Below are 12,527 nucleotides of genomic sequence, written 5' to 3'. Positions count from 1 at the left end.
GGACCAAGGGCTCTTTAGTCAGCAAGTGATGAATTCTGTCAGGACTGGGCCTTTCCCTTCAAGGCAGTGGGTTCCCTTTTGACCCAGGGTATGTTTAGAAATATTATCCAGGAGCTGGGGCTTGGAATGGGGGCCTCAGGACTCTGCCTGATGCCCTATTCTACTGTGGCTAAGCTGGTATCCAAGTTGCAAGACAAAGTCCTCTTTACTCTCCCATCTCTTCTCCTGAAACAGAAGGAAGAAGTACCTCCCAGAGCTGCAAGCTGTGCTGCCTGGGGTTGGGAGAAGGGTGATACAAGCACTCCCTTGGCCTCCCTGGCTTATATTCCATTAGGTCCCATGCAAGCACAGCATTAGGGCTTGCCCAAGAATTACAGTCTGTGTGGCCTAAACTGCCTTTCAGTTTTATTTAGAACCCCAGAGCACTTTAGCCCATGATGGCAGGGCTTGCTGCAACTCAGCTTCTGACCACTGCGATGGATGATTTGCCTGTGGCTAGGACTAGTCTAAATGCTCTCTCCATGGGTGTTGGTTCGGTTCTGTCTGGTGTTTCTTTCTGCTGTGACAAGGCAGCAATGAGTTTCACTGCAAATTTCCACAATCACTGCATTCTCCTTCCAACAAGCACTCAGATTCTCTCTCCGCACCACATGGTGGCTGCTGGAAGATTGGGCAAAGGTGGTACAAGCAATTCAAGGCTGTCTTTCCTACCCTCTATAGTGCCTCCTTCCTTAATATGATATTAAAACCAAGTACTGTGAAAAATCACCTGATTTTTGGTTCTTATGAAGGTGTTTTTGTGTGTGGATAGCTGTTCAATTTGGTGTTCCCCTGTGGGTGGACAATTGCTGAAGATTTCTATTCAGCCATCTTGCTCCACCTCCCTCCTGCACCTCTTTTACAGCTTAGTTTGCGAACAAAGATTCATTCTTGTTATGATAGCTATCATTGATCGTTCATTCACTCATGTCTGCATTTATTCAACAGCATTTATGGCAGGTGCTGTTGTAGGAGTTAGGGACACTACAGTGAACCAGAAAAACAATCCGGAAGTAATAGATACATGGTACCTCTGCGCGACGAAATATTTAGCAATCAAAGCAAATGAAGTACTAATACATGCTACAACATGACTGAAACTTGAAAACATTATGCTAAGTGAAAGAAGCCAGAAACAAAAGACTACATATTGTATGATTCCATTTCTATGAATAGGCAATTCGATGGAGACAGAAAATAGATGGGGAGTTGCCAGAGGATGGCATAAGTTGAGTGCAAGTGAAGAGTGACTTCTAATAGCTTCAGGGTTTATTTTGAGGATGATGAAATGCTCTAAAAATAATTGGGCTGATGGGTTGCACAACTCTGTAAATTTACTAAATCCACTTACTTATACAGTTCAAATGGGTGAATTGAATGATATATGAATTATAGCTCAATAAAGCTGTGAAAAAACATTACATTAAAAAATTTTAAGATTAAATTAATAGATGCAGGCATTTAAAAATTAGTAGATACAATAGTAGCTCACTATGTGACCACCGGGATTATTTTCATGTATTTAGATTTTTTAAACTTTTTTTTCTGCAGAGATGGGGTCTCACTATCTTGCCCAGGCTGGTCTAGAATTCCTGGCCTTGAGCAGTTTTCCTGCCTTAGCCTCCCAAAGTGCTGGGATTCCAAGCATGAGCCACCATGCCCAATCAGGATATTTGTTTTAATATAATAAATACTTCTGCTAGTGAATTATCCAGAATGCAAAAGTAAATGAGGCATCAACTGACCCAGACTGAGCTCAGAAGCTCAAGCTCAAATTGAGACGGCTGCCAAAAAAAAGAATATATATAGTGTGTGGATTTTCTGGGGCCTTTATTGTCCCCACCCTTTTCAGTTTCCATTAATCTAGAGAAGTGAGAGTCAGCAGATTGGATGAAATTTCCTGAACCTGGAGCTACTGAGAAAATTCTTCCTACACCTCCTTTTTTTTTTTTTTTTTGAGACAGAGTCTCGCTCTGTCACCCAGGCTGGAGTGCTGTGGCCGGATCTCAGCTCACTGCAAGCTCCGCCTCCCAGGTTCACGCCATTCTCCTGCCTCAGCCTCCCGGGTAGCTGGGACTACAGGCGCTGCCACCTCCCCCGGCTAGATTTTGTATTTTTTAGTAGAGACGGGGTTTCACCGTGTTAGCCAGGATGGTCTCGATCTCCTGACCTCGTGATCCGCCCGTCTCGGCCTCCCAAAGTGCTGGGATTACAGGCTTGAGCCACCGCGCCCGGCCTCCTATGCCTCCTTGAGTGCTGGCAGGCATGGTTTCTTTTGGTTCTCCAGAGACAGAGCCTAAAGCAGGCCCTTGGAAGCAGGTAACATGTTGAGAAAAGATCCAGGAAGCAGGAGTGAGAGACCGCAGAGAATGAGACCTACAGCGGGGAGCACCTGTTAAGAGGACATTATCAAGCTGATTCCCATCTTGGGAAATGAAGCCCAGACCTTCTGGGGACAGTCTGAGGCACCATGTAGAATGTAACTTTATTTATTTTTATTATTTATTTATTTATTTTTTTGAGACAGGGTCTCATACCATCATCCAGGCTGGAGGGCAGTGACACAAATAGAGTTCACAGTAGCCTTGACCTCCCAGGCTCAAGTGATCCTCCTACTTCAGTCTCCAAAGTAGCTGGGACCACAGGCACACACCACTATACCTACCTAATTTTGAAATTTTCTGTGGAGATGAGGTCTTGCCATATTGCCCCGTCTGGTCTCAAACTCCTGGGCTCGAGAAATCCTCCTTCCTTGGCCTCCCAAATGCTAGGGTTACAGGTGTGAGCCACTGCACCAGGCCAGAAGTGTCTTCTGAAGGACCTGGGACAGGCATTTATCCCTCTCCAAGAACACTAACTGCCCCCAGCTCTGGGTGACACCTACAGGTGGGCTAAGTGGGTTCCTTCAGTTTCTGAGAAAGCTCTGAGGTCGAACCTGGCACTTGAGATGGGACACTGGAAGTAAGCAAAGAAGTGTCCACCACTGCTGACCTGCAGTTAGAGGGGAGACCAAGAGGTTGTGACGTGGGGCACAAAAAGAGTCTGCTTCATGGGGTGTGGGATCCTGGGGGCTCACTGTCTAGAAAAGATACACATGTCAGGAAGGTGGGTGGGAGTAGGGCTGACCTCACCAGAGAAGTACCCCGTGAACATGACCAAACCACTGGGGAAGGAAGACAGCATGTTTCAGACATTGCCTGTGCATTGCTTCCTTCTCTGCTTGCAGTCGATCCTAAAAACATAAGATGCTCTTCTGTTTTAGCAGAGGAGAAAGCTTGAAGAAATTACACAAGCTGCCCAAAGTTGCTCTGGAAGAATATGGCAAGGTAGGGATTCACATTTGGAGACCAACCTAATCACAAATCTCAACTAATATTTCTGTATTTTGTTGATGACACATTATAAAATATGTTTTATGTAGGGGCTCAGATTACACACACGTATATATAACTAAAAGTTTCATAAAAACCTCCCTCCTTGTGGGTAATACACTCTGATGTTTAGTTCTAGTCTGTTTTTAAATGCCACTTGCAACCATTAAACTTATTTCACAATTCACTAATGGGACACATCCCACGATATGGAAAGAATACTTGATAACTTATTTATTCAATTACTTGTGAGGCACATACAGTGCCCAGCCAAGTCATTCCCCATTAATAATAATTGTCATATTATTTTTAGTCAGCCCTCTCCTTCAGTCTTGGCCAGTTCCCAATTAAATGCTCTTAAAACTGGGTCAGTTTTCTTTAGAGCGCTAATCTTAAATTGTACTTACATATCCCATTTGTGCGGTTATTGATTTCTGCCTGTCTTCCACGAACAGTAAGTTTTACTCATGGTCAAGTCTACTTTGACTCACCTGTCTCCCTAGCACCAGCAGCATACATAGTATACAGCAGGTGCTCAATGTTGGTATAATGAATTCATTTTAATAAAAGTGATTGGTTTGAGGTCACTACTCTCAGATGGTTTTTGTTTGTTTGTTTTTTGTTTTGTTTTGTTTTGGTTTGTTTTTGAGATAGAGTCTCACACTGTCACCTGGGCTGGAGTACAGTGGCACGATCTCGGCTCACTGCAACCTCTGCCTCCCAGGTTCAAGCGATTCTCCTGCCTCAGTCTCCCAAGTAGCTGGGATTACAGGCACTCACCACCACACCTGGCTAATTTTTTGTATTTTTAGCAGCTAATTTTTTGTACTTTTAGTAAAGATGGTGTTTCACTATGTTGGCCAGGTTGGTCTTGAACTCCTGACCCCATGATCTGCCTGACTCGGCCTCCCAAAGTGCTGGGATTACAGGCATGACCCACTGCACCCGGCCTGCCCTGAGATGTATTCTTATCTCCTTTCTTCTTCACACCTCCATGAGTGGACACAGGGAGTTGGGTCAACGGCTTGACTTCAAATGCTGCCTCCAAATCCTATAAGCTGCATGACCTTCAGCAGGTTTCTCATTCACACACACAAAAAATAATAATGACTTACCTTATGGAATTATTGTGAGAATTAATTGATAGGAGCTCATTGAACAAAAATAAAGTGGGGATGGGAATAAAGAAAGTTTACTGTAAAAAGCCCTGAAATGAAATATAGTCAAGTGAGGCAGATGTCATGAATTGAATCGTGTCTCTCTTGCCAAAAAAAAAAAAAAAGAGAGAGAAAAGATATATTGAAGTCCTAACCTTCAGGACATCAACATGTGAGCTTATTAGGAAATTGGGACATTGCAAAAATAATTAAGATGAAGTATACTGGAACAGAGTGGGCCATTAACCTCATATGGCTGGTGTCCTTATAAGAAGATGGCCATGTGAAGACAGAGAAACGCAGTGAGAACACCACGTGATGACAGGCAAGATCACAGTGATGCAGCCATAAGCCAAGAAATGCCAAGAAATGCCAAGGACTCCAGACAAACCACCAGAAGCTAAGAAGAGGCACTGTCAAATTCTCCTGCAGGTTTCAGAGGGGATACAGCTCTGCCAATACCTAGATCTCAGACTTCTCGCTTCCAGAACTGTGAGACGATCAATTTCTGTTGCCAAAAATAATAACCTTAATTACAATTAGTCATTATTATCATCATTCTACAGATGAGGGTAAAGTAGCATCTTTCAGACCCAAGTGAATTAATTAACTTTCATCCTTTAGGGCCTGGGGCTGTTTTCTGGGCTACACCTTTTATATATTTCAAATGCACACTCTAACAATACAACAATTCAAAATTTTAATTATTTAAACACTTCCTTCAGGTAGCAAAATCCAGTGGCTAGCAATTATTGCAGCATCCCAATTTAAGGACCTATTAATAACATGTAAATGTTCTATTCTTACAAATGTACATTTTAAATAATCTCTTCCAATCATCAGGCCTACTAAATTGTCCTTAAACTTATCACCTGTGACATTAAAAATCTCTTGACCAGGGAGAAGCAGGCCCTAAAGAGGAGTTGTGACAGGATTTAGCAAAGAAGGTGGCATGGAGGTGACTGAGGTTAAGGAAGTATTGCCCCTTGTCATCAGATCTTACATTTCCTAGACAGTAACAATCATGCCTTTTAGGGTCTAGAGTTGACCCCCATTTGGGTGTGTGTCTGACCTGCTGGGTAACGGTGTTACCCAGAAGGGGTGAGAAGTCCTCTTTGAAGTAGGAGCCACAGAGTTGACCTGACTGATTACTAGTTTGGACACCTCTTTCCATGTAAAAGAGATACTGCCCAGGTCCCCCAAGTCTGACAATGTGGCAATGTGGACTAGTGATGGAGAATCCAGAGTGTGACTTAGACCCGAAGTTGGCTCCCAGCTCAACCACTTACCAGCTCCCTCACAGGTCCTCATCTATAAAAAGTGAACAAGGCTCCTGCTTTATCTCATTGCTGTGAGGAGAAATGGACTTGATGGGTGGATGAGCTAACACAGCACAGGGCACATATAAGCATTTGTAAAGCTTTGCCTTCTCTTCCTATATTATTATTGCAATCATTATTAACATGAGTATTGAAACCTCAGGTTAACTTTGACACTTTGACTTCTTCAGTTCCCAAATGCAATTATTTTCTTTTTTTCATTTTTTTTTTTTGAGATGGAGTCTCACTCTGTTACCCAGTCTAGAGTGCAGTTGTGCAATCTCGGCTCACTGCAACCTCCACCTCCCAGGTTCAAGTGACTCTCCTGCCTCAGCCTCCCGAGTAGCTGGGATTACAGGCACCCACCATCACGCCCGGCTAATTTTTGTAATTTTAGTAGAGTCAGGGTTTCACCATGTTGGCCAGGCTTGTCTCGAACTCCTGACCTCAGGCCATCCGCACACCTCGGCCTCCCAAAGTGATGGGATTACAGGCATGAGCCACCACCCTCGGTCCAATGCAATCATTTTCTAGGTGCTATTGATTTCATTTCTGCAGAACCTCCACTGTCCCCTTCTCTCCATTTCCATCCCTTTCATTGCTTCTTGCCTGAGCGTGACTGGGGCCTCAGCACTTGTGGCCCCTCACCAGTGGTTCTCTAACTTTGCTGAACATTAAAATCATTTAGGGAGATTTGATTTCCCCATGCCCACCACAGACCAATTACATCGAATGTGTGGCCATGGACAGAGGTACCAGTATGATCCAGGGGATTCCAATGAGCCTGCAAGGCTGAGAAGCACTGCTCAGTCCATGGCCCACACTACTGCTAGACTGGCCTTCTCAGAAGACAGCTCCACCCAGGCCTCTCCCCTTCTGAAAAACACTGGTGTCCCCCTTCTTTTTCAATTCAAAAGAAATCTTATTGCTGGGAGAATCCATCTATCCTAATAGTTCCAAGCCCTATTTTAAAAATACATTCACTGACTCTGCATACATTAGTAGTTTTCCACTTGCAGAGTATGTGGACTGACAAACAGGTACTATTAATTCAGTAACACTTTTAAATGAATGTGTTTCTTATTCATCACTACAGAATCTCCACATACTTGAAAAATAGCACATATTGAGAACTGTTGCGCCACTTATGTATACATAGATTCATTGACTTAACCCAAGAACCCTACAGGCCCCAGGGTCCATAGCCCACAGAAACTGCTAATTATGGTCAAGGTAAAAACTTCATTGAGCATCAACTTGAAGCTATAAAATGGTTAGATAGGTTTTCCAAGGCCACACAACCAGAGGTGGAGCAGGGAGTTGAGCCCCAGTCTTCTGATACCAAGTTCAGTGCTGTTTTTACTGCAGAAGATTCTCAAGATTTTCTGTATCTGTCCCAACACACCTGGTATAGTTTGACTCTGTCCCCACCCAAATCTCATCTTGAATTGTAGTTCCCATAATCTCCGCATGTCATGGGAGGGACCTGGTGGGAGGTAATTTAATCATGGGGTTGGTTACCCTCATCCTGTTCTCATGATACTGAGTGAGTTTTCACAAGATCTGATGATTTAATAAGGGACTTTTCCCCTTATTACTCAGCACTTCTCCTTGCTGCCACCATGAGAAGAAGGATGCATTTGCTTCCCTTCCACCATGATTGTAAGTTTCCTGAGGCCTCCTCAGTCATGCTGAACTGTGAGCCAATTAAACCTCTTTCCTCTATAAATTTTCCATTCCCATGTATGTCTTTATTAGCAGCATGAGAACAGACCAATACACCATTTCTTTTGATTTATGTGGCACCATCTTCCAACAAGCACGAATAGGCCTAATAAAATAGATCCTGTTATAGGACCAATATGTTTATATGCTCACTGTGTAGTAAAAGACCAATTACACAGAGACAGCAGGGTTTGCAACAGAGAAAGAGTTTAATGATTACAGAGCACCAAGCCAGGAGATGGAAAGCGATCCTCAAATTCATCTCCCCAAGGAGTTCTTGACTGATGTTTTTAAGGGGATTGTGGAGTGGAAGGGGCTGGACAGTTGCGGTCATTGATTGATTTGGGTAAGAGGGATGAAATCATCAGGAAACTATTTTTTGGTGAGTCAGTTCCTGTGAGGTTCTTCAGACTAGATGATGCCAGTAGTTTCACTGGTATGCAGGACTTGAAAGGAATATCTCAAAGGGAAATCTTAACATCTCATAATGTTAAAGTTGTTATCTATAGAACAGTTGAGGGGAACTATAATATTATAACAGGGTGTACATGATTCTAAGGCAATAGGCTCCAAACAGCTATGAGGAAGCAGGTCAGAAAGCAAGCTGACCTAATGATTAATGAGGAGCTTGCTGCAAGCTTGGTTTATTTACATATCTCCCCCTCCCTTCTTTCCTGATTTTATAAGGTTTATAGGGGCGGTTTGAATCCCTCACACCATAACTTCTTGTGGTAGCAAGAATGATGGTCCCTAAAGATGTCCATGTCCTAATCCCCAGAAAATGTAAAAATGTTACTTTATATGCCAAAAGAGACTTTGCAAGTATGAACAAGTTTTGCATCTTAAGATAGGGAGATTACCATGAATTATGCACATTGGCCGAAGGTAATCAACAGGGTCCTTATGAAAGGAAAATAAGAGAGTCCAGGAAGAACATGTGTCAATGGAAACAGAGGTCAGAGTGATAACAGGGCTATGAGCCTAGGAAGTCAGGCAGCCTCTAGAATCTGAAAAAGACAAGGAAGAGACAAATCAAGAGCCTCCAGAAAGAACACAGTCCTGTTGGTACTTTGATTTTACCCCACTGAGACTAATTTTGGACTTCTGACCTTCCAAATTGCAAAATAATAAACTTGCATCATTTTAGACCACTGAGTTTGTGGTAACTTGTTACAGCACAACATGAAACTAAAACACTCTTGTATACACCCTTGGGTTTCTACCTCTACATTTACAAATGAGCTCTGCCTCTTTCCCTCACATCACCACTTGTTAAAATGCTACCCCACTCCACAGTGGAGAAGAAAAACTTACAAAGGAAAAAATACTTAAACACCCAATACATGTATAAAAATATTACACTATCAAAAGGGGGTGTAGTGGTTAATAATACTGAGGTCTTCATAATCAGAGCTGCATTTTGGTTCCAGCTCTGCCACTTTAACAGCTATGTGATTTGGGGTAAGTTATTGAACCTCTCTTGGGTCCTTGTGATGGTCTTTTGATGTACAACTTGTCGAGGCTACAGTCTCTAATTTTTCCATCACCCCCAGTCCAGGTGTTGCTATAAGGTGTTTTGAAGATGTGATTATAGTTCATAATCAGTTGACTTTAAGTAAGACAAATTATCCCAGATAATCTGCATAGGCATAATTTCATCAGTCAAAAGGCCTTAAGAACCGAACTGAGGCTTCCCTGGTGAAGAAGAAATTCCATCTCTGAACTACATCTTCAGCCTGTGCCTAAAATTTTCAGCCTGCCCTTCCAGGGCCTGCCCTACAGATTTCAGGCTTGCCCAGCCAGCACCCACAATTGCATACAGCCAATTTCTTGCAATAAATCTCTTAATATATATCACATACTTGTTCTGCTTTCAATTGATACAATTCTTAAGCTCTAAAACTGAGATAATAGCACCTACTCACAGGACAGTTGTGAGGATTCCATGAGATAATACATGGAAAGTGTTTGGCGTACCATTAATTGCCAAACAAATACTTGGTCTTGTTCTATTTTGTTTGTAATAACCTTGGTAGACTGCCACGAGTTCTTTCCCTCATTCTGTTCCAACCTCCTTGCCATGTGAACAGCAAGGAACCTGCTCCCATGCTGATACCATGTCACCTGGTTTAGTCAGTCGCATGTTAGCAAGTGCCATTTGAGCAGAGACTTGAAAAGAATTTGTATCTCAGAACTTCTTGCCAGCCACATAAGGAAGCCCTTGATGGATGATGAGAGGTACATTATCCAGTCACAAACTTCCCTGCCCTTGTTACCAATAAGCAGCATATCCTTTAAAAGTAGAGACGGCTGGATCACGAGGTCAGGAGATCGAGACCATCCTGGCTAACACCGTGAAACCCCGTCTCTACTAAAAAATACAAAAAACTAGCCGGGCGAGGTGGCAGGCGCCTGTAGTCCCAGCTACTTGGGAGGCTGAGGCAGGAGAATGGCATAAACCTGGGAGGCGGAGCTTGCAGTGAGCTGAGATCCAGCCACTGCACTCCAGCCTGGGCGATAGAGCGAGACTCCGTCTCAAAAAAAAAAAAAAAAAGTAGAACCCTTATCTGATAGTAGCTGCATGAGTGACTCCAACTGAATTTAGCCCAAATTTCAGACTCACAGATCATTAGCTAAATGAATGGTTTTCTTCATAAGCCACTATTTTGGGAATGTTCTGTTATACAACAAAACTAACTGAATCAGGAAAGTGAGATTCTTTTTAAACCTTTCAAATTGGAATTTTCCTTTTTGGTATCCGTGACCATTATTAGCTTGTGCATAGGAAAACAGATCTTCTCTTAGATTTCTTGTGGGCATATAAATTGTTAAAACCTTTTGAAGGGAAGTTGATTAATAGGTATAATATGTTTGAGAACTTTATGTACATATTCTTTAATCCAGTAATTCCAGTTCAATAATGTATTGTAAGAAAAGAATTAGAACTATGCACAAAGATTTATGAACAATGATGTTTAATGAGGTGAGCATTTTGAATGGTAAAGTGGAACTATCTACATAATAGTAAAGAAAACAATAAATTTCCAACAATGGAAGATTATCGAACCACTCCTGGTGTAATATAATTGAATACCGAGCAATAAATAAAATTAACATTTCAAAGATTAGTCTTAGAAAGTGCTCATAATTTGTTCAATGAAAAATGATACTGTAAACTTATGAGCAGTTTGATCTAAGTTTTATACTGTGTGTGATTGTGTAAACTGATTGATTATATAATTGTATAGGGGAAATTGATTCTATAGGGGAAAGAAAAAGAAAACACATCAAAATATTAATAGTGATTATTTCTGGGTGTGGGATTACTGGTGGTGATTTTATATTTTGCATTTTACAACATTTTTGTGATGAACACATATTATATTAATATTTAATACCAGAACAGTAAAAAGACTTTAGAAATTCTATCCATTCTTGAAAACCATGTCAAAGACCAAACCAGCAAAGCCTTTAATTATCCCTGATTGGGAACAAGAGGAACATCCCCTCGTGATTTGCTCCTTTCTGTGTTGCTTATGACATGCCTTGTATTGCAGTTATTTCTTTACTTTTTTATCACCCCACCTTTATGGTGAGTGCTTCAGGGTTGTGCTGTATTTGCCTTGAATGTAGAAAGCACACGTTGCATATTTGTTAACCAAAGCTGTATTGGATGATTTGTTGTGATACCACATTCAGAACATGCCCCATATCAGACTACTTCTCCACCTCAGCTCTGGTCCCTGGTACCAAGCTGACCTCATGTCTTATGACTTTTTCCTAACTCACAGTCCAGCCATACTGGTCTCCTTGCTACTCTTCCATCTCCCCATACAGGTTCCTGTCTCTAATACTTTGTGCTTCTTGTTATCGCTGCCTGAAAGGACTCCTCCCCAGTCATTGGTGTGGCTTTTTACTCTCTAATCCTCCTTCAAGTCTTTGCTCAAATGTCTCCTTTACCTCCTAAAACACAATGGCAAAACTTCAAATAACCCAACTTAAAAATGGCCAAAGGACTTGAATAGACATTTCTCCAAAGACAACACACAAATGGCCAACAGGTATATAAAAAGATGTTTAACGCTGCTGAGCATCAGGGAAATGTAAATCAAAATGACAATGAGATATCACCTCACACCTATTTGGCTATTCTTTAAAAACAAAAGATAAGTAGTGGTGAGGATGTGGGGAAATGGGAACCTTTGTACACTGTTGGTGGGAATGTAAAATGGTGTAGCAGCTGTGGAAAACAGTATGGCAGTTCCTCGAAAAATTAAAAATAGAACTATCAGATGATCCAGCAATCCCACTACTGGGTATATATCAAAGGAAATGAAATCAGCATGTTGAAAATAAGTCTCCAGTCCTATGTTTATTGTAGCATTATTCACCATAGCCACAATAAGGAAACAACCTAAATGTCTATCAATGGATGAATGAATAAAGCAAGTGTGGTATACACACATAACGGAATATTATGAAGCCATAAAAAAGAAGAAAATCCTGCCATATGCCACAACATGGATGAACTGAAGGACATTATGCTAAGTGAAATAAATCAGATACAGGACAAACACTACATAATTTCACTTATATAATGTATCTAAATGTGTCAAACTCGTAGAAACAGAGTAGAATGCTAGATGCTAGGGGCTGAGGGAGGGCAATGGGGAGTTACTATTCAAGAGGCATAAAGTTTCAGTTATACAAAATGAGGACGCTCTGGAGGTTGGCTGCACAACATTGCGCCTATAGTTAACATAAATTTTTGTTGATGGGATAGATCTCATGTTACCTGTTCTTACCACAATTTTATATATATACATACATATGTCTCCCCTTCTCAGCGAGGCCTACCCTGAACCCCACTCTCCACCCCTAGAACTTCCTTTCTCCTTCTCTTGCTTTGCTTTTCC

The sequence above is a fragment of the Piliocolobus tephrosceles genome, chromosome 9 (assembly GCF_002776525.5).
Source record: "Piliocolobus tephrosceles isolate RC106 chromosome 9, ASM277652v3, whole genome shotgun sequence".
Classification (NCBI taxonomy): Eukaryota; Metazoa; Chordata; class Mammalia; order Primates; family Cercopithecidae; genus Piliocolobus; species Piliocolobus tephrosceles.
This window is presented reverse-complemented; position numbering follows the sequence as displayed.